Below are 21,764 nucleotides of genomic sequence, written 5' to 3' on the forward strand. Positions count from 1 at the left end.
GCTCAGGCACAATCTCAGTCAAGCTTCCCACTTCACGAATGAGGAAACAGGTCCAAGATTGTCAAAGCGAGGCTTCCTTTCCTCACCTAAGATGAAGGACTCCCTGTGTTATGCGTGGGGGTCTGATCATTACAATAATTGACAAGGAACGAAGCATTCGGTTCTGGCCATTGGGATGCATTGCCAGTCCCTCAAGCTCTCCAAATGCCATTCTGTCTCAGAGCTTTGAACTTGCTGTTTCCTTCTGCAGAGAATGGTCTCCCCTAGATCTTTGCATGGATACCTCCTTCTTATCATTCATTTCTTGGCTCCGATGTCACTTACTCGTTGAGGTCACATTGACCTATGGTTAACTAAACAGCTAAAGTTTAGGGAGACGTCATCAGATGGTCAAGGCACACAAAAGGCACAGACATTTAGAGACTGTATGGACATCAAACACAAATAAAGGGCCATAAAATATGTGGGAAATGTGCAGGTGCTTTGTGTGGAAGGAAATGAAGAAGGGAGAGTCTAAGTCAATGGGTGTTCAGCAAAGGGGGCTGCTGAGAGTGGTCTGAATCGTTTGGGTGCCGAACATCTGTTTCCACTCTCCAAAGCTCACTCTCCACCTTCTCCACCCTTCTCCATCCTGTAACCCAGGAGGCTGACCTGCATGAGTTGTGTCCACAGGGCCCCCTGCTCTCTGGCTTCCTACTGGGTCCAACCACTGGGAAACACAAGCAAGAGATGGGAGCCAAATAGGGTCAGTGTAAGTATCACCTGTGGAATTCCTTCCTGGGGCATTCTGTGGTGTTTGCCCAATCCCTTATTAAACTTGTCTTCACTTACCCAGTGTGTGTGTTCCATTTGTGTCCCGCTGGAACCTTGACTGATACAATGATTTAGTATACTTAAGACTCAGACATCCGACTCAGCACCTGTTTACTTCAGAGGCTTTTACACAGTTATTTGGAATGATGTTATGCAAAGACTCCTGTTTGGTTCTCTTCTTCCTTTCTTGAAGGTCATGTTTTCTCTATCCTTTTTCATCTTCGTGACCTTTAAAAAACTCTGTCTAGGTTGATCTGTTGAATGTGGCTCCTGACTCCAGAGGGGTCGGGCATTGAAATCACCTATCAGAACACCTTCCCGCCCTCTGCTCTCTGGGCCACAGGGAATTGGAATGAACAACGGAAAGGCAGACACGGGAGATCATTTGCTAATCTTCAGAGAAACTGCAGTTGTGAAACATCAGTAGCTCTTAAATTAAAAAACAAACAAACAAACAAAAAACCGGCAATGACCTTTAGGTGAGAGTCTGTTAATCTCTGAGGCTGTCAGGTATGGGGAAAGGGTTCTGTGTGGGAGGATGGGATTCTCTCCTTCCAGCATGTCTCCTTTATTCCTATCTGCCACCTGTAAGAATAGTAGTTTTTGACGAAATATGGTATTGCAACTTATACAAAGTAGGCATTGAGAGATAGAATATTAGAAAAATAAAAGGTTGATTTGGTTTATGGAAGCTCCATTCTAAGAAATATGAAAGCCTCCTTCCATGACCTACCATCACAGGGCAGGATGGAGTGGACAGGAGTTTTTGGACCTTGAGAATCTGATGGTGCTTCTCCAGATGGCTCTGGCAGCCCCAGATGTATAGAGTTCATAATTGCTTCTCCACAGTGAGCATACTTAGGGTTATGTGTTCTTAATCCACGTTGCAGATCAAGAAATTATTTTATTCATTCAACAAACATTTATTGATCACTTACAATATGGTAGACACTAGGGACAGAACAGTGAACATGACACAGGCTCTGTCTTTGACAAACTGCTCACAGTTAGGTGGAGAAACAAGTATAAGTAAATAATTACGCAGAGTTACGAGGGTACAACAGTTGAGGGAGTAAATTTCACCTGAGGCATTTAGGGGGAAGGCTTGCTAAGGAAGTGATAATTGTGCTAGGTATTAAAGAAGCCATAGATATCCATCATGTAGGGAGAAGGGATAAGACTGTTCCGGGAAGAAGGACCAGCATGGGCAAAGGCATACTGAAGATAGACAAGGCATGGAGTGTTCAAAGAATAGCCCTCAGTAGCTGCAGGGCAGGAGTCACAGGTGGGAGCAGGAGCAGAGTAAGATACCCCCAAAATTAATGAAAAGTGTGTTTTGAAACTTCCAGAAGAGAAATTTATTTTGGGAGGGACATGCTTTTCTTGCTAAGGTCTAATTCTATCACACTGAAATGGATCTTTTTCAATGCACATATCCATTTTAAATATAAAATAGGAATTTAAAAAAATCCAAGAGGCAAAAAAAAAAAAAATCCAAGAAGCTGGGGAATCCAAGTTTGTAACCCATTTCAAGTACATTTTTGCATATATGTGAAATGGGAATTGTCTTTCTTTTGCACGTGGTTATCCGTTTTCCCCAGTACTCTTCATTGAAGAGACTATCCTTTCCCCTTGTGCATTCTTGGCTCTATTCTCATAAATTAATTGTGACCTCTTTTTTGAGACAACTTAATAAAGTGCACAAATCTTAAAAGCACAGCTCAATGATTTTGTACATTTGAATACATCTGTGGAACTACCACTGAAATCAAGATCTAGAAAGTTTCCAGCATCCCTAGGGGCTCCCTCATGCCCCTTTCCAGTCAATACCACCCTCCCAGAAGTAACCACTCTTCTGATTTCTGTCGCCATAGATTAGTTTTTCCTGTTCTTGTATGTCATACCAATAGAATCATATAGTATGCACCCTTTCCTATCTGTCTTCTTTCCTTTTGTTCGATGTCTATGAGATCTGTCCATGTTGTCGAATGTCCTCTGCTTCTAACTTTGATTTGAACTGGATTAAAATTAAAATCATGTCAGGCTTATATTAACTTGGTTACTTGTTTGTAAAATGAGATACATGACAGCTATGTCTCAGGGTTTGGGGGGTAATCAAATTTATATGTAGCTGTATCCATTATAGTTTTGTGATTTGACCCATAATAGATAATAAATATAATTGCAAACACTACAGTAGCAGAATCAAAGCCTGCTGTGCTTCTCTCAACAGAAAACAAATGTTATCTGGGGCAAGCCTTTCCAGTAAGTTACTGGGCATGAGTCTTGTTGACCATGCTACCCCTTTTACTGAGAGAAAAGACTTTCATTTCCCCACTCAGAGTGCCATCAAGCCAAGTGGAGACTATCACTAATGCTCAGTCCGCTCATGAAAAAGACATTATTTTCCGCAGATCTCTGTGATCTGTGTGGTTTGGATCTGCTGAAAGGGTAGGCTCCCCAAAGCCCCATTCATGCATCTGAGCCTGCCCCACCAAGTCTTGGGAAGGCCAAACTCCATCTGAGTGATGCCCTTGGTTTCTGTCATTTGGACCTCCTCTCCAGCTGGAGGCAGAAGGATCCTTAGCTGCCAAGAAGAATTCTAGCCTGGCCACACATCTGAGACCTCAAGGAGCTTAAGCGGCTCCAGAAGGAATCTGCAAGTAATTATGTTTCACAAATTGCCTTTAGCGTGGGACCAGCTTTCTTCAGGCCCTGGGTGAGGCACAGTGTGCGACTTGGGCAGGTTTACCTACCTAAGTTACACGTCCATGGGGGGAGTGGAGAACACCAATGTCGTTTGGAAGAACCCCACTCTTTGCAGGAGAGGAGGGCATCACCAGCCAGGACGTTTGGCAGTACCAGTACTGTCACACCCTCCTGGGCACAATCAGCTCCATCTTTTAGTCATCCGCAGTGTGGAAAATTTGGCTGCCTATTGAAAGGGATGGAATTAATGATTTTCTTGTGTTCTGTTGAGCTGGGATAGATTTCTTACATTTCTGTTACACCGCAGAGTAGCATCTTCCCTTAATAGATCACAGGCCCTATTCTGTAGTGGGTATTGCTAGGGGGAGGACTGGCCTTATGGCTAGGTGGGTAGCCACCTGTAAGCAGGGTGGAGGGGCTGAGCACCGAGACTCTGGAGGCAGCCTGTCCGAGTTCACCTATCTCCACCGGTTACCTGCTGCGTGACTTCAGGCAAGTAGTTAATAACCCCTCTGAGCTTCGGTTTCCCCATTTGTAAAATGGGGACTATTTTACCTGAGTCATAGAGTTGTTGTGAGAACGAAATAAAACAACCATTATAACATGCCCAGCATATCATACATTTCAATACATGTTACTTAACGTAATAGGAATGAATCTCAGTCCAAACATTCAAATATAGAAACATTATCTTATTATTTATTTTAACTTAAGTTCCATTTTGGACACCCGTGAGGTGGAGGGAAATTTGAACTCAATTATTGAGTCTTTTCTAGGCCAGCGCTCTGCAGTTGTTTACGTTATCGCCCATTTTCCTCATAATGGACAGGGTCCTGGTTTCTTTTTCAGTCCAGCAGTTCTGCTGCTTCCAAGATACACTTGGGTGATAGGACTCAGGCAAAGCTGGAGCCCCTGCCCCCGGGACCCAGTATCCCTGAGTGTGCCACAAGTCTCTGCCTTCCAAAGTCTTGCCATCTTCATGAGGCATCAACAAAGCAGCAGGGACCATGAGGCTGGCTGCAGATTCTTTCCCTCTCTCAGGGCTTCATAACAGAACATTCTAAGGTAGTCTAGGGGTGCCTGGGTAGCTCAGTCAGCTGAGCATCCGACTCTTGATATCAGCTCAGGTTGTGATCTCGTGGGCATAGGATTGAACCTCGTGTCAGGTTTCACGTTAATAGCACGGAGTCTGCTTGGAGTTCCCTCTCTTCTTCTCACTCTGCCCCTCCTCCCCTCAAAATAAAGAAATAAACATTTAAAAAGAACATTCTAAGGTATTCTATAAAAGCTACAACTGTTCCCCGCAGAGCAAGTCTTTCTATTAAGTTCATAGATTATGCTAACTAAATAAGAGAAAGGATATTTTGCCTGTGTGATGATGAAATGAAGCAATTAATAAATCTGTTAGAAATTATAGTGCTGTCATTTTTCTTCTACAGTGCCCAAGATGACTATGGTTTCATGTGATATGCACAACAGAAGGCATAACTTGATTTTATCCGAAAGTAGTTTTTTCTTGAATGTTTTAGATTTTTTTGAGAAAAATTTAATCCCTCCATGGAAGTTGCAAGAATACAACAAATACTTGAACGCCACTCACTGAGATTCACATGTTATTGACATTTTGCCACATTTGCTTCCCCTCTCTTTCTCTCTAATTTTTAAAGAACTATTTGAGAGTCAGTTATGGACATGGTGACCTTTCACTCTGCATACTTCCTGCATGCATTTCTTATGAACCAGGACACTTTTATGAAACTACAGTATAATGATCAAAGTCAAGAAATTTAGAAATGGTGGATACAATATTATCCTCTACATGTGGTCTGTGTTCAAATTTCACCAATTTTCTCAATAATGTCCTTTATAGCATTTTTTTCCTTTCCAGGATCCAATCCAGAATTATTTGCTGTATTTAGTTGTCGTATAGAAATCAGCACTTACAAACACCACTAGAAAAGCATTAGATTGAAAGTCAGAAGCAGTGACTCCATATGACCGTTTAGCCTCTTTGAAATGCAATGGTAATGAAAATGAACATTCACCCTGCCCACTTCCCAGGGTTGTTGCAAGGGTCAAATGAGGTACCCTATTCCCTGTGAATGGCAAAGCACTGTGCAATTATGTAGAACTGCTCCATACACACATTTTCAGCTAGTTTCTTAGTGCTTAATTGCAAAAAGTTACTTTCTGAAGACATGGGAAAGTGTGAGGCAGAGTCAGGAAAATGCTGTCAACAGCTAAACCTGGCGGAGATCATAGCATGCCACCAGTCATTTCAGAACTTTAGGAGACTTCGTATTCCTCTGATGACAGTTCTTTCTTTCCTTCCTTCCTTCCTTCCTTCTTTCCTTCCTCTTTCCTTCCTCCCTCCCTTCCTTCCTTCCTTCTAGAAAAGTTCCCTTAATGCTCTAGGAATCTGTGATCCTATTTCCGTAGTCTTTATTCTTTCTCCCAAAAATTGAGGTATAAGTTTCACACAGTAAAGTGTGTATCTTAGGGCATAGTTTGAATTGTATGGGTAAACACCTGTGACACCTGCACACAGATCAGGATACAGAACATTTTCATTATCCTAAAAGGCCCCCTCATGCCCCTTCTTGGTACCCCTCAATTTCACACTAACAGAAACTGCTATTCTGACATGTTGTCATAGATTTGTTTCTTTGCTCTTGAGCTGCATGTAAGTGGAATCATACAGGATGTGCTTTTTTGTATCTGGTGTCTTTTTCAGCACTGTTGGCGAAATTCATCCATAATACTGTGTGTAAGGCTAGTTCATTATTTTCTCGATTGTTGTGTAGTATTCCATATTGTACGTATTGCGATATTTATTTACTCATTTTACTGTTGATGGACACTTGTGTCGTTTCTAGTTTGGAGCTATTATGAATAATGATGCCATGAATACTTTTGTGCACGTCTTCTGATCGACATAAGGACTCATTGCTGTCACTTAGATACCAGGAGCGGAATTGCTCGGTCATAGAGCGTACATATGTTCAGCTTTTCCAAAGTGCTTGTACCTGTTTACGCTCCCACTGACGATGAGTGAGAGTCCTAGTTTTGCACATCTTAACTGTCACTTGGTGTGTCAGTCTTCCTTTTACGCGTTAGCCGTTTTGGTGGGTATGTAGTGATGTCTCATTGGGTTCTGTTTGCATGTCTGACATATTTGAAGTGCACAGTGACTAGGTCATGTCTGCTGTATCAGGGCCAACGTTAGGCAGCTGCTTTCACAAGGAAATGACTAGAAGTGCACAAGGAAGGCTTCCCAGACCCAAGCTGGGGTGACTCCACAGAAGTCATCATCAGGGGTGACTTTTTGTGAGTGTGATGGTGGCAGCATTTGTCCCATCTGTGGCCACCTGACATCTTTTGAACACCCATCTTATGTTTGGAGCACTTCGTACACGGATGCTGACTTTTTAAAGATTGAAATCATAAGTTTGCTTTCTCAGCAACCCCTGCAGCTAATTCCCACTGATCAGATGCACCTCGGGAAGACATGGATTTGAAAGCCAGTTATGCATGGGAACAAGCGCTATGAGGAACTGTTTTCTGCTGAGGGAAGTAGGAAGCTCTCTTTTCTTTAGAGGCAGCAGTGAATGAGTTTCAGGCATCTGGTCCCCGCTATCATCTGTGAGAGCTGCAGTGTCTGAGAAGTAGTCACTCTTTAAACTTAAAAAAAAAATGTTTATTTATTTTTGAGAGAGAGCAAGTGGGGAAGGGGCAGAGAGAGAGAGAGAGAGAGAGAGAGAATCACAGCAGGCTCCGTACTGCCAGGGCAGAGACCAATGTGGGGCTCGAACTCACAAACTGTGAGATCACAACTCGAGCTAAAGTCAGTCACTTAACCAACCCATGTGCCCCGAGAAGTAATCTACTCTTGGCTGGAGCAGACCAGTGATGGTTCGGGGAATGTTCCTGGCTGCCTTGTGTTTGAGCCTGACTCTCTGTGCCACACCCTATCCCCACCCCCAGGTTCTGTGAGCTTCCTAAATATTCTTTTTAAGAAAACTTTCTTTATTTGGAAGTAATTTTATGCTTAGGAAAAAGTTCAGTGCACATTTCCTAAGAAAAAGGATCTTCTTTTTTTTTTGAATATTTAATATTTGGATTTATTTAAAAATTATTTTTATTAACTTGTTTTGTTTTTTATTTTCTTTAATTTACATCCAAATTAGTTAGCATATAGTGCAACAATGATTTCAGGAGTAGATTCCTTAGTGCCCCTTCCCCATTTAGCCCATCCCCCCCTCCCACAACCCCTCCAGCAGCCCTCAGTTTGTTCTCCATATTTATGAGTCTCTTCTGTTGTGTCCCCCTCCCTGTTTTTATATTATTTTTGTTTCCCTTCCCTTACGTTCATCTGTTTTGTCTCCTAAAGTCCTCATATGAGTGAAGTCATATATTTGTCTTTCTTGGACTAATTTCCCTTAGCATAATACCCTCCAGTTCCATCCATGTAGTTGCAAATGGCAAGATTTCATTCTTTTTGATTGCCGAGTAATGCTCTGTTGTATATATATACCACATCTTCTTTATCCATTCATGCATCCATGGACATTTGGGCTCTTTCCATACTTTGGCTATTGTTGATGGTGCTGCTATAAACATAGGGGTGCATGTGCCCCTTCAAAACAGCACACCTGTATCCCTTGGATAAATGCCTAGTAGTGCAATTCCTGGGTCATAGGGTAGTTCTATTTTTAGTTTTTTTGAGGAACCTCCATGCTGTTTTCCAGAGAGGCTGCACCAGCTTGAATTCCCATCAACGATGCAAAAGAGATCCTCTTTCTCCGCATCCTTGCCAACATCTGTTGTTGCCTGAGTTGTTCATGTTAGCCATTCTGACAGGTGTAAGGTGGTATCTCATTGTGGTTTTGACTTGTATTTCCCTGATGATGAGTGATGTTGAGCATTGTTTCATGTGTCGGTTGGCCATCTGGATGTCTTCTTTGGAGAAGTGTCTATCCATGCCTTTTGCCCATTTCTTCACTGGATTATTTGTAGAAAAAGGATCTTCTTAAGTAATCACAGTACAGTTATCAACATCAGGAAATTTAATGTTGACACAATATTTTAATTTAATCTACCATTTGAGTTTCAATTTTGTCAGTTGACCCAATAGTGTCTTTTACAGCATTTTTCACCTCTCATAAGGATCTACTTTAGGATCAGGCATTGCATTTAGTTGTTTAGATTGTTTCCATTTAAAGAAAATTAGACATTTCTTGGTGAATACCTAAGCTCATGTACTCTTTGCTATACACACGCTGTAACGTAACCTCCCATTTTTTTTCACTCCATGATACATCATGTCAACTTCCCATATCAGTAGAATTGTCCAAACATAATCATTTTTAATGGTTGCCTAGAATGTTTCATTTCACCAGTCACTTGTTGGTTGATATTTAGCTTACTTCCATTTAACGACAATTCTAATCAGCTTAAAGTGGTGATTGCTAGGTATCTCCTCTACTAATTTTGAGAGAAAATCCTCCATTGACTGAAGTGTGTGATGACTCCCTCTCCCAACTTCTATTGTCCGAGTCTGAGGGATTCCACCTCTGGGCTCAGACATTACTGTTTTCTGTGTCCTCACAATAGCACAGAAGAAATAAAATGGCCGTAGGGCTGATGTCAGAACTCCCAAACTTAGAGTGACTGCAAATGTCACAGCATTTGGTCTGAAAGGCCTAGTCATCATCTGCAGACACGTAAGGGACAGCAGGAGGAGACTTGCCTAACACCTCCATTTTTATAGATGAAGAAATGGCTAAGTGGCTTGCCTGAGGTCATGTGACTGGTTAAGGTCATAGTTTAGATTGGACCCAGGTCTTCTAACTTCTGGTGGGTGGTTTCTGTTTCCCACACTGCCCTGTTCCGAGTTCTTGAGGTCCTCGCTCTCCAAAGTATGGCCAGGCAGCACTGGCCTTTCTGGCAATCTGATAGAAATGCAGACTCTCAGGCTGCATCCCAGACCTGCTGAACCAGAACCACAAACCTGCTGAAGTTTGAGAAGTAGCGGTTTACGCTTCAGAGCTGTTTTTAGGGTGAACTTCCGTGTCTCCCAGCCACAGAAGCTGGGGGCTTCAGGGGATAGGATGAGGTGTCCGAGGAGACACCTCCTAAAGAACTACACAGTGTTCAGTGTTTCAAAATAGCCCCCAAATACTGTTTCAAGTTCACTGAGAGGTGAGACAGTGCAGACCCTGACAGATCCCGAAGTCGACTTACAAAAAATCCTAAGAGCAAAGTGGCGATTCTCACCTCTGGGCCTTTGCACTTGCCACTGCCTCTGCCCGGAAACTGGTTCCACATGCGACTCCGGTGTTAAGTCAAATATCACTCCCCTTGCCGGGTCAGCCTGGCTTGCTGGTTTGTGTGGCGCCAGAAACAGCTCCCATAAGATGACTGCTCCCACCGCTGCCGTCTGAGTTCCAGCTACCGCACTCTTCTTTGCCCTTCCGGCAGAGGGGGGTACCAGCTCCCTGCTGTTACTCTGCTGTACTGCACCCTCCCAGGGATTTCCCTAAACCCTGACCGCATCTCTGCAAAGCATCCCTTCCTTAATCTCTTCAATGCCTCCTAATTAGGTGTGGCTTTTGTTTCCAGCCAGTACGCTGTTGGTGGGCGCTGGGTAGGGTGTGGATGGGATAGTCGGTTGGCCTTCATAACTGTGCGGGGTGAAAAGCTCTCCAGGTGATTTTAAATTTTTTGAATGTGTTTTTAAATTTATTTTTGAGAAAGAGACAGAGCGCGAGGGGGGGAGGGGCAGACAGCGAGGGAGACACAGAATCTGACGCAGGCTTCAGGCTCTGCGCTGTCAGCAGAGAGCCCGACTCAAGAACTGTGAGATCGGGACCTGGAAGGATCCTCAACCAGCTGAGTCGCCCAGGTGCCCCCAGGTGATTCTAATTCACATTCACTTCCCTGCCTTCAGGGGCCACCCTTCCCAGGCCCTCTTCAAAGTAGCAGGAAGCAGGGAAGGTGGAAGAAGGAGGGGAGTGGAAGGAAAGGAGAGGCTGAGGCCAAGAGAGGAGCAGTTATTAAAGCAGAGAATGCCTGGGATATCACCATTTTCTTTTCACATCAGGGTCTTTGAAAATCCCGACTAGTCTGGAAGCAAGTACTGGACGGCAAAGACGAAACTTACCAATTTGTAAGAGCAACTTGGATGTGGCCACTCATTAGTCTACAGCATATTCTGCTTTAAAAGAGGAAACGGTACACAGGAAACATTACTCTCCTTTTCCCCTTGCTGACTATTCCAACTAATAGGCCTATGCATTAGTCACTTTGCCAATGAGTAGTTTTACCCTGGCTCTCCGTGAACTAGGCCAGAGAGGGGCCCTGCAAACTCTTGGGACACCTCGTGAAAAGTCCTGTTCTTGTTGACCCATTAGCAGAGAGGTGAGACACGCCGGGGACCAATGTTTGTATATCCGAGCTATGTTTGGAAATTTAATTGTTTTTCTAAAAATCTCAGTTGAGAAAAGTTGAGGACTTGATAATGATAGAGTGAAAACAGTACATTCTAAGACCTACTGTGTTCTTATTTTTCATTGGCCTCTCCCACTTTCATCGTCCAGAAAAGCAAACAAGGGAAAAACTGCTTCACCACGTCTTCTACATCAGAGGTTCTCACCCAGGGGCAATTGTGCCCCCCAGGGGACACTTGGAATTTGTCTGGAGACAGTTCTGGCGATCACCCCTGGAGTGAGGATTCTACTGGCATCTAATGGGTAGAGACCAGAGATGCTGCTCGACATCCCACAGTGCACAAGACAGCTTCCACAACGGAGAATGATCTAGCCCCAAATGTCCAGAGTGCTGAGGCCGAGAGAACCTTCTCTGCCTTAAAATTACAGCTCTATTAGCAAGGAAGTTGGTGTTCAATAATCTTCATAGCTTTGCAATTTAAAAGCCACTGTTTTTAAAGTTAGGTGCCCCTACTGTACTGATATCACTATAAATCACTCATTAAATATCATTGCCTTGGAGTTTGTGGAGTTTTGAAAATGGCAAGTTTATTGCATTTTTTCGGTGTGTAATCGATGTTTTCCAAAATAGAAACCAGGCTAATTGGTCAGATGGAAGAAAATCGTTTCGGAAGACACAGAATTTTATTTTTAATTGCCTCGCTAATCAAAAGCATTTCCCCTTCAGATTGTGGTTCTAACTAAAGAGATGCCCAGCCCGAAAGGAAGTGGTCTGAGGTTCAGAGTACCCAAGGCGAAGAAAGTGGAATTAGCATCTTAACCATTAGCCACTGTAAAGAAGAGATGAGAATCCAGGGCTCTGTGGGAAAGATTTTACCAGACACAAAGGTATCGAATGTCCTGTCTCCCTTCCACCCAAAATAGTTCTGGCCTGAACATGAGGTCCTCAAGGTATCTTCGAGTAAGGAGGAAAAAATCTGTTCTGGGCATTGACAATTACCAACCATTGAGGTCTGCTGGTCAAAGAAGAGGCCAAGAGTGTCTTACTTAAATGATGTTTGTCACTGAGGGACATGGCCTGCTGGTTAAAAAAAAAAACACAACAATCCCAAAACCCTTTTGTTAAACTTTACCCTGTGCCGGAGAAGCAGGCTCAGGAGGAATCAAAGAGCTATCAAAGAAGCTAAAAGCCTTTTGTGGCAAAGAAAAATCAGCCTGGTGTTAAAATTAATGAAGATGCTGGAAGAGCAGAGACAAAAGTGCTGGAAGGATGAAGATAGAGAAACTATTTTAAGGTCAGTCTCCAAGAAGATGGGGAAAACACATGAGGCCAGGTAGAAGGAAATGCCAACCCCTCCAAATTAACTATCCAAAGAAGGACTACATTTCTTGGAAAAACTGACCCTATGCAAACTTGCAGCTCCAAATACCATTCTTCTGAGTCTATTACAAGAATGGGCTCAAGGGCCTCGCCGAGTTTGAAGAGCACTTGAGAGTTTGTTGAAATTTCTGCTCTTCTCCAAAGGAATGTTCCTAGAAGCAGAAATTGGTCTGCTTAGGCTGACAATACTAAAATGATGAAGAGCTCAGATAGGCCCAAGCTGCAGGAATTTAACAAGGTTGTCCAAGTGATGGATACGTAGTGGACGAAGCTCCCGGCCAAAGTTGTGCAACTTGACTTTGTGGATCTTCCAAGGCCAGCTCCCTGCCAGGTGAGGGTACGGGGGAGCGTGTGGCTGTCGTGGCTGGCTCCCTACTGTGCAGCGTGCCAGAAGCAGGCTATTCCACCGATACTTTAAGAACATTCTCATTTCCAAGTCAAGAGGGCCCGTGAAAATATGGTGGTGAGTTGGGGTCAACACACTCCAGCAAAGCCAATAATAATACTGAACAATAAGTAACTAAAAGTGCTGACAATCTTTGTTATCGATCCACTTTTTGAAGGTAAACCAATCAGTGGCTTATCCTAATCAACGAGATGATCACAAAAGGTGGGGATCAAAATAGCAGAAAGCATTGACTTAGTATTTGAAAGCACCAGAGTAAATCAAGAAGAAAAAAGAATTTAATGTGGTAGAAACAATTCCAACAAGGATTAGCAAGAAAGCAAAGATGGTCATGCCCCAACCGGAATAAAACTGATGACAAGAACACCTAACACTCATTTGCTCCTTACTCTGCACAAGACATTGTTAGGTGCTTCTATTAACATTATTGTATGAAATCTTTCTCACAGCTCTATAGAGTAGGTGCCATGACCCCCCTTTTGTAGATGAGATTGTGAGATGCAAAGACTTTAAGTGACGTGCCCAAGTTTCCTTAACTACAAAGCAGTGGAGCCGGGATTTGAATCCATGTCTGCCTGACTCCAAAATCCGAGCTATGCAACACTATATTCTACTAGCATAAACTTTCTGGCTCTGTGGTGGAGTAGGATGCCCCAGGGGAACAGCGGAAGTTTCATCACTTGGGTTTTCAGACTGAACAAAATATTAGTATGTGTGTCATAGGAAGTAATCTCTAATGGCTCAGGGTGGATTAAAATAATATCTGCAACTTCCATTTCTGAATGTTAAGAACTCTTAATCCACAGCACTGGCCATATTAGTGCAGCCCATTGCACTTTCACACACACTTTCTCATCTGATGCTCACTGAAACCTTGTGAGGTAGGCAAGCCACATATTACCAGGCCTCTTCTCAAAGAGATGATAGGCAGTCCCATCAGAAATGAAGCATTGCCAAGTTACTTATCATCAAAAGTATGTGGGAGGAGGGGGAAATGGGATTCCAAAAAAGTTGCTTATTTCAACCCTGAGCAGTTCATAATTTATTTCCACAGCAGCGTGATTGCTTCCTTTTCAACAAGGCTTTGACTCACTCAGAGGAATGTATTCCATTACAAGTCCGCTGGCTTCAGGCTTTATGTAGAACCCGGTGGTTGCCATGACGACCAGTATTAACAAAATACAAACCATGAACTTTTTCAATCCTGGTCACTAACTCACTTCTAACAGTCCACCTCAGAACAGTGGAAGCTGATGGTGCTTCCGAGGGAGTATATATTCATATCTCCATTCATTCCAGAGGGTTCCTCTTTCACATTTGAACAGAATCTCGAGACATCTGCTTTGGGTTCAAAGATAACTTGGACATAAGGTTTTTTTTTTTTTTTGTCTCTGTGGTGAAAGAGTGTTTGGAGAGCAGTGTCTTCAGCCATGATATTCTATTTTTTAAAAACTTGCATTTCTCATACCAAATAAAGGTTTTGCCTCAGGTTGAGGCAAAAAAATTAATACACTGAAGGTTAGTAATGGCTTAGTATAGCAAAACCCCTTTAGCATTTATTACTTAAGCACCCAGCTCCTATCAGAAGATGTTTATTCACCATACCAAAAGCCTATAAGATGATATGTTTGAATTTTGGAAAACAAGACAATTTTTAAAAATTTATTTATTTATTTTGAGAAAGAGAGATAGCAAGAGCAGGGGAGGGGCAGAAAGAGAGAGAATCTGAAGCAGACTCTGCACTGTCAGCACGGAGCCCGATGTGGGGCTGGAACTCACAAACCGTGAGATCATGACCTGAGTCGAAGTCAGGAGTTGGAAGCTTAACCGACTGAGCCACCCAGGCACCGCACAAAAGAAGATAATTTCTAAGACACCATAAAACCTCGTTGGTTATAGCTAAATGGGAAATTGGAGGAAAGAGAGGTGGGGAAGTTTAATTTGAAATAGTTTTTCTGAATTGTAGTGAACCTGTTTTTCTTTGCTCAGTGGTCATCCCCAAATCTTCCGACAACACTCTGACTCTCTTTGGGGAGCCACCCTCTACCCCAACTTCAGGCATGTAATTCAGGTACAGTTGACCCCACGCCAGTTCCAGGAATGCACATGTAACACAAGCCTGGGCGATCGGAGTAACGTGTCCCATTGAATATGGAGATTTGTTCAAGGAAAGGCACGTGACCAAAGTCAGGCTGATCTAAGCCAATACGATTCAATTCCACAATTTTATTTTGTTTTGTTTTTAAGTAATCTCGATACCCCATGTGGGGCTCGAACTCACAACCCCGAGATCAAGAGTCTCTCGCTCCACCGACTGAGCCAACCAGGTGCCCGAATTCCACAATTTTTGTTGGAGTTCTTGGGACAGAGGGATGATCTTTGGGGTTGCTGAACAGGTGTATGAAAGCCTAGAGCCACTGGCAACGATCTTGCTACCAAGAGGAAATAGTAACCTGAGAAAGGAATCTACTTAGAGGGAAAACAGAAGACAGATGGAAAGAGTAAGACCCAATTTCCAATGACATTGTTTGAGCCCCTGAATCAAGCCTTGCCTGAAGTTTGTCTCTGGACTTTTTGGCTATTTGACCGATAGATTCCTTTTCTCCTTAACTTTAGTTCAGTTGGATTTGTTATTTACAACCAAAAAAGTCCTGATCAATAGAGAAAAAAGATGAATATTATTTTATTTTATTTTTTTGTTGAATTGCTCTGTGCATTTATTCGCTAATATTATTAATGCAGCAAAGAGGGCACAAAAGCTCACAAACACTGTATGTAGTTTCACAGGACACATCGCAGAGAAAGGAGTGACTTGAGAAGGATTGACAGTATTGTGTTCTGGTGGACACACTCCTGGGGGAGGGGGACCTCTAATACCTGGCGGAGGGGGTCTCGTTCCTGGAGGGGGAATGCCTATTGGCGTCCCTCCGGCAGGGGGAAGCCCAATTGGTGGGCCCATGGGTGGTCTCATACCACTGGAGGAGCCCTGATGCCTGGAGGTGGTGTGGCTCCGTCCACGGGAGTGGGTGGGGTCCCCCGTCCCGGTGGGCACCGGGTGGGGGCTCCAGCAATGCTGGCAACAGCAGCGACTGCGGCAGCTGCTACAGTACCTCTTCCCTGTGGAGCCATTTCCTGTTGGGATGGTCCCCCAACCCCTCGCACGGGGCCTGCAGATCCAGCAGGAGCCGGGGGGATTGGAACGCCGGCTGGCACTCCTCTGCCCGCTGCCCTGCCGACCCCAGGACCTCCTGCCGCTCCAGCAAGTGGTACCCCGAGCAATGCCAGGGTCCCTGGGGGGTGGTCCTTGACAGGCATGGAAACCCAAGTTCTCCCTACGTAGCAACACCAGGCCCCCAACCCGCTTTTCTTCACGCTCTGGCCGCTTCGCATTCTTTGGCCTGATCTTGCTGGATTCATCATAATTCCGGAGGATCGCGTTCCTACGTTTGTCAAAAGCCTTAGAGGTGCCAGTGAATGTTCGGTCATCTTGCAGGATACGCGTGGGTCTGTAGTCCGTGTGCCGTGGCATCTTGCTGCTCTTTCCCACAGTCATGGCTGCTGTTGCACGCAATCCACCGTCCGCGGTAAGGTTTCAGGATCCTTAAGACCTGGGGGAAGGCTACAGATAAAGGTGTGACGGCGGCTCTCCTACACACAGTGCAAGCTTGGGGCAGGAGCTTCAAACAGTAGACGGAGGCTGCTTCTTCCCCTGGCAATCGGCTAAGCTGGATGTTCCAGTGCTGCTTTCACCACTGCTTGGTGTCCCAGCGAAGAATCGCCGTCCCAGTTCGGCCTGGAAATCCACCACAGGTACTTGCTGCTGCCGAGACCGCCTTGGGTACAGCTGACACTCTTGGTTGCTCAGGGAGGCTCTCCTTCGACATTTGACTTGGACTTGCACCTCGGGCACGTGCGGTTCCACAGTCCGTCTCAGGTGTAAGCCGTCCCTGGCTCGCTCCACCGCGCTGCTAGCCGCCCCTCAGAACAGACGGTCGGGCATCTCTGGCGACCACCCCGCTGTGCCAAGATCTGCATTATCTTAAATGCAATGATTAAATCTAAGCTAAAAAGTAGAAGAGATCGCCAGGGACCCTGTTTCGGTGATTAGATAATTACGTCATCTAATAAGCCTAATGAATTCCCCTGAAATCAGTCCCTTGGGGGAACTTTATTTGCTTAAACATTTTAGAGATCTCCCCTTACAATCTTATTTATGATTTTAATTTGTGCTCCTGAGAAATAGGTTTCTCAGAAAGGATACATTTTGGCTCCCATGTTAACTGGAACCCATCAGCGGGATTTTATTGAAGCAGGCGCTGGACGTGTGGATATCCTGATCACAGACAATCCTGAACTTCCTAAAGAAAAACTGAAAACATACTGTTTTTTTAGTCTTCAGCTTCAAGGCATTGTTACACTTAATTAGCTTTTGCTCCGTTAGGCACTGCACAGTTGCTTTTTTAAAAGTATAAAACATTTGGAGTCCCAGCCAAAAAAAGACTTTAACAACATATAATTATTATCTTGTTTTTCTTTAGACATCTTCAAGAACTTTACAAATTTTCCTATTCATTGTCATGCATCTTAGGGGGTTAGTATATTTACTTTAGTAGATTTCCTGGACTATTAATAAAATCCTAAATGTTACATTATGACAAGGATTCTCAACTCTGGCTGCCTAGGGCAATCACCTGGGGAGCTTTTCAAAAATATTAATGGCATGGCCCCACCCTAGACTAATTGAATTAGAAATTTTTGGAGCAGGGTTCTGGCACTGGTGTTTTTTAAAAGCTCCCCAGGTGATTTTAATGTCCAGCCAGAGCTGAGAACAACTGTATTATTGGAAATATGGACTACAGTCTATGATTTGTTTCAGCAAGGAATCGTTTAACAAGGAATACTTTGGAAACACCCTTAATTTCTCAAAACAGAGTTTAAAAAATTATGCACATACACACACACACACACACAGGAAATACATTGTATGTGTTCGAGAACTCACTTATGCTCTTGGGTATATGGAGGCACCTCTCACCAAACCTGATCCTTCAAAGTTACCTTTCAAAGAAATATGTAAGAGGCCGACTACTTTCCATGTGTTGGAACATCATTCTTCCTTTCTTCAAGGTGAATTATATCCGTTATTATCCTTGAATATTGTCCGTTTGAAATTGCATAGTTCTGCAACTGATCCTTGGTTAACTTGCCCGAAGACAGAGCTCACTTACTATTCCCCCCAACTCCAGCTCGTGGCGCTTAGACTTAGAGGAAGACTCGTGATTACTGTCTCAGGGGATACTATCTTTTTGGTTCGGAATAGTACATAAAACCTCAAATGACCCAGAGAAACTTGCAGAGCACGCGAGAAAGAGTAAGATCTTGAGGTAAAGGCGACAGGATGAAGCCAATCACAGAATCTCTTTCCTTTAATATGAGCAAAAAGGGATTTTTAAAAATAGCAAAAAGTGACCAATAGCCACCATGGAAGAAAAGTGGCATGACCTTGCGAAAATAAGAAACGGTGGCCGGAGGAAGGACTGGATAATTCGGGCGCTTATTCTGGCTCACTGGTGTGCTGGAGCAGGTTCCCACTGGCTCAGGAGAGCCTGCTGATAGTCCAGTTTTCAGGGATTTTTCAAGCCAGGGATTAAATAGAGCAGTTCTTAAAAATTACACTTACAATTAAACAAATTTTATTTAAAACAAAGATGGTAAATGCTCAAAAACACCGCTTTCTAATTATTTCACTTCATTTTACTCTTATTTATGCTTTTGAGGTTATCTAGGTATCCGCAAGGTGGAAATACTGTTTAATAATGTGCTACGCTATCTAGCGATGTGTGTTCCAATTCCACACTTAGTCACGTCACATTGGTGGCTTGAAATTGGCTACGGGGGGGAATACTTATGCTGTGGAAACTGGCATACACTCTACATTAGGGATTTTTATTTTTGAGAGCCAGTCTTTAAACATTTACCACCACACTACTGCTCTTAACCTCACCCCCATGTTCCACTGACCATCACCTGATATGGTACCGGGGGGAGAAAAAAAAGCCAGTTGACAAAAACCCATATTCTCACCACTCACTCTCAATTTAGAGAGAAGTGAATTGATGAGGAGAATCAGAAACCCTAGGGAGAAAATCAAGGAAAAGAACTGAGTATTTCATCAGGGACAGAAGAAAACATCCTCAGTGTATGCCATTTACTAGGGATTCATACGGAATTGAGGGCATAATTCCAAGCCTAACATATTAAGAATAGGATTTGTCTCCAAGTATGAGGTCTGAATTCCTAGGGCAGAACACAAAAGATATTCTTTAAAGAGAGCTCGTGTCCACCAACAAAGGGGGCACACAACCCCAGTTGAACTCTATGTCTGCCCCTCTGGCCATATCATCAGTGTAGAGAAAAGTATATAAAACACTTCATTTAGGACTCAAATTGGAGCTCTTAGGGGAAGACAAATGAGTTTTAGGTAGGTTAGAATGGGGTCAAGATGTCGCTCACACATGTCAGGGAAAACAAAAACGTCCAGTCAGCTGCCAACATCGAGAATGAGAAAGTAAAAATAAGATAAAAAAACCAAGATGAAATGCTAAAACAGCAGATGGGGCTAAAAAGGGCGAAGTCAGAGTTAAGAAAACAAGTTGAAGACCAGCACAATACAATTATAGGTTGAATGAATTGATTGGAAACAGCAAGAAGAACGGACACCAGGTGAAATATCACATTATTGACAGAAAAGGTTTGGGGTTATACAGTTAGAACAGAGGTAAAGACAAATGTCAAATTTTAGAATATTAGTAACTAAACAGAATTTGGTAGCACCTCAACTAGGGGATCAGAATTAACATCACAAATGAGGGGCAGATAGACATCAGATGGGTGTGATACCCTGAGAAGGACACAACATTTATATGGAATTCTGGTTGGGAGTGTAAAACTGGAATCTAAGAAGCATTCTATTAAAAAGAGAAAAAGGTCTGTATTCTTTTAAGATGTCAGTGTCATAAAAGACAAATGCTGAAGAATTGATCCATACCTAAGGGGACTGAAGAGGATGACCAGTGTTCTTGCCTGAATGTTTGTGTGCCCCCAATATTCATACGTTGAAAGCCTAACGCCCAAGATGATGGTGTTAGGAGGTGAGGCCGTCGGGAGACAGTTTGTTCATGAAGACAAAACTCTCATGAACGAGATCAGTGTCTTATAAGAGCAGCCCCAGAAAGCCAGCTCACCCCTTCCATCACGTGAAGCTACATGCAACAAAAGAAAAAGTAGATAATTTTGGTCCCATCAACATTTTATGTTTCAAAGAACAGCAGCAAGACAGTGAAAAGACAACCCACAAAATGGAAGAAAATTTTTGTACGTCATGTATCTGATAACAGATTTGCATCTACCATATATAAAGAACGCTTACAACTCAATAATAAAAACAACCCAATTAAAAAATGAGCAGGGGCGCCCGGATGGCTCAGTTGGTTAAGCGTCCAACTCTTGATTTCAGCTCAGGTCATGATCTCGTGGTTTGTGTCTGTGCTGATGGTGTAGTGCCTGCTCGGGATTCTCTCTCTGTCTCTGTCTCTCTCTCTTTGTCTCAAAAATAAATACACATTTAAATAATGGGTACAGGGTTTCCTTTTGGGGGCGATGGTGAAAATGTTCTAAAATTGACTGTGGTGATAGTTGTTCAACTGTGAATATACTAAAAAACCATTGAACTGTAGGCTTTCAATGGGTAAATTGTATGGAATGTGAATTATATTTCAGTAAAACTGTCATTAAAAAAGATTTGAACAAAGGGGAAAGACATAGCATGGGATTTAACTAGCATAAGAAAAAACTGTTGTGCTATTTTGGTTGTTTAACAGATCAGAATTTAGAATCACCCCACCTTAGCGCTAATGGACACAAGGAATGGCAATTCACTCTGGCAGTCAATTGCTCAGCAAGATGTTTACTGAGTTACTATGTGCCAGGCACTGGGCTGGGGGCTGAGGACAGTGAACAAGACAAGCATGGTTGTCATACTGACAGTAGTCAGAGTGTACTTCAAAGACATACATTAAATTACAAATTACACAACTGAATAAATGCCCTAGGAGAAAAATCCAGATAGTAGGAAAAGGTCACTGGAGGGTCCCAATCTAATCTGGGAAGGGAGGGGGGCTTCTTTGAAGAAGTGATGTTTGAGTTGAGCTCTTGAGGATTATCAAGAATACACTAGATGAAGACTGGGTGTGAGGTAGAGAGGATTCCAGACAGAGGGGCCTGGGCCTCCTCTGACAAGGAACCAGGGGCCAAAGGGCAGTGAGAAGTGGGGCGGGGGGGGGGGGGTAGCATGGTGGGTGCTGGAGAGGCTGGCAGACCCCGAGGGCTTCATAAGCCACATTAGGAAATTGATCTTTGTTTCAAAGGCCATGGCAAGCTGTTGACAGATTTTAAGGAGAGTGTTCCATTTATGTCTCTAGTATGTTTTCCTGTTAAGTCTCCCCCTGCGTAACACAAAAATAAAACTACCTGATTATGTCAGTGGAGGTGATGTGGCTCCCCCACTACCAAATTTCCTAGGCCACGGTTCTCATATTTTGGTCCCTGGGAAACAGCGTACACAATTCCCAGATGGAGAAGGGAGGGGAGAGTGTACAGAGGAGCCCCGAGGAAATTAAGCTGGGCCACATGAGCTTCGGTGAGCTCAGCGACACCAGTAACGCAATGATCCATAAGGACATATTGGCCTCTGTAAGCTCTGGATGTATGTAAGAGATGAGATCACTCCCTGTGACTCGAGGGTCTTGTTATTTACAGCTGCAGTGCTAAAAGTGGCACCATAGGCACTTTATAAAATATGGGTGGAGTAGCCCCTGGCCTCTGTTATATATTGCTTGGGCTATGAGCTGGTATCCTCAATTGAGTACAGGTGAAAACAGATGGAAAATAGATCATCTTACAATTCTCGGTGTGTTTTCATTGCCTTAGCATCTGTTGGAAAATTTAT

At 43.4% G+C, this 21,764-nt stretch overlaps 2 pseudogenes; both read right to left on the reverse strand.

Moving 5' to 3' along the window:
- Nucleotides 1–529: 529 nt before the first annotated feature.
- LOC145713825 (small nuclear ribonucleoprotein-associated protein N pseudogene) lies at nt 530–16,328 on the reverse strand (annotated as a pseudogene).
- Nucleotides 16,328–17,868, reverse strand: LOC145713826 (SNRPN upstream reading frame protein pseudogene; annotated as a pseudogene).
- Nucleotides 17,869–21,764: the final 3,896 nt, after the last annotated feature.

The sequence above is a fragment of the Panthera onca genome, chromosome X (genome assembly GCF_046562875.1).
Source record: "Panthera onca isolate mPanOnc1 chromosome X, mPanOnc1 haplotype 2, whole genome shotgun sequence".
NCBI lineage: Eukaryota > Metazoa > Chordata > Mammalia > Carnivora > Felidae > Panthera > Panthera onca.